Below are 2,051 nucleotides of genomic sequence, written 5' to 3'. Positions count from 1 at the left end.
ACTTTATGTTATCCACAGGGACAACCACATGGAGCTCTGATATAAATACTCCATCAGCTAATGTCACACAACTTTTGTGAACTCATGAAAAGGATTTTTCTTCCTGACAATCAGGACAAACGTAACAAGTTAAAGAGCACACTGGAGAAACCTCAGAACTCAGAATATTAGCTACTGATGCCAGTGCATTTCTCCTCAGAACAGCAGTAAGCTAATAAAGAAATCTCTTTCAGAATAGGTTACTCTTTTTTTCCCCAATTTATTCTAGATAGTTTAATCATGCCACAAACAAAAAATGTTCTTCTAAAATTTGGTTTTCTAGGTTTTCTAAGTTTCAATCGACCCTCTTACAACCATACCAAAATGGATTCTTCTGCGTATTCCGTCATTTATTCAAAATAATTAAATAGTGACATAACATGCAGAGCCAGTGTAGTAGAATTGACCAAAAGCTGTAGCGGTTAGTATTATCCACAATCCAACTCACTCATGTCCGATTGCTTTTAGAAAGTTCCTGCGGCACACATTCAAAAACTGACACACACAAATACTCACACACACACACGCCCTCAGAGAGATGGATGGCATGTATTCCAATCTCTCTCCTTGGCCAGAAGCATCCAGGTGCACAACAGCTGTGGAAACCAGGGGTAGGAGTGCAGGGTATAGGGAGGGAGTGGGGGGAGACACAGGACTAGGGATGGATGGAAGTGGGGCCAGCGGGTGTAAAGGATGCTCAGGAATAAGCTATAAATTTCCACAGGAGCGCTTCAGGTTCTTAGGGAGACTCTCTGTCTGTGTTGTCAGCAGTGCTTCTCTGTGGTGTTTCTGTGGTGTGAGAGTAGTTTCATCAGGCTGACTTGTTCATATAGTGTGCATAGGCACCAATCTGTGCTTCTTCTTAATAAACAGGAGTATACTCATCTAAGTGTGTAAGGAGAAAGCAGTTGTGAACAGAAATGGTCACATCAATTGTCCTTGGGCTTGCAAGATGGTAAACAAAAAATTGCTCCAACTGTTGTATCAGCAGTGTGTAAATGTGCATAGATGGATAAGTTAATCCTGTCAGAAAACTACAAAGCAGCTTCTGCAATCAGTGTGTGAGTGTGTTGTAGATGGTTGAACATCTGGTGTAAAAAGCTCTTTGAGCAGTCACAAGACTAGAAACGGGCTGTACAAGCTCAAGTCTATTTACCATTAACAAAACAAACAGAGTTCATGCTCACTTACAAGCATGCTTTAGTGCATTCAACATCATAACAGATAACATCACAGGCACTCATTTGTGTAATGGTCTAAATGTTAATGTAGCCAACAGTCAGTCACTTTTTAAAGAACGGCCTAAGTGCATGATTTAGCCAAAAGATGTATAATACATAACCTGACATGCTTCCAGAGTGAGTAATTGGCTCAGAAACACGTTTCCATTCTCTGTGTATCACATTAATGGACAGGGTTATTTATTACTGCTCCGAATGCAGACGTACAGATAAAATATGCTGAATCATATCCAGACTGTAAATTATTTTACCATGACATTTAAAGATTGTCTTCTGAGGACTCTCATTAAGTAGGCTACGATAAATGTCTATGATTTCTCAATATTTGCCTCATTATTAAGTCTCATTTAATTATTTAATTAGGCTGTTTCACTGACACATAAAATGAAGGAAAGAAACATTGTTCATGGTAGTTTATTACTCACAGAGTGTAACTTTTTCTGCACTTAAAAAAAAAAAATCCTTTGTAAACGGAATATATGATGTTTGTGTCATAGGACTGAATGTTGACGAGTATTTATTTGCAGTATTTACTGACCTTGAATTAAACTTGTATCTCATTAAGCAAAACCCCAACAAATACATTTGTGACAATTATTGTAAATGTCAGCGTTAATCACTTTAAATCATGTGTGTTTAACTTGCAAGCACAAACATCACAGTCAAGGCTGTGCTCTGATGTATGGCCCAATTTATCACTGATCAAACTAATCTGGAAGATAAAATAGGATTTTCTTTCCATCCATATGCTGCAGGGTTTATACGAGGCAT

This window comes from Symphodus melops (assembly GCF_947650265.1).
Source record: "Symphodus melops genome assembly, chromosome: 18".
Lineage (NCBI taxonomy): Eukaryota > Metazoa > Chordata > Actinopteri > Labriformes > Labridae > Symphodus > Symphodus melops.
Note: the sequence above shows the minus strand (reverse complement) of the source record.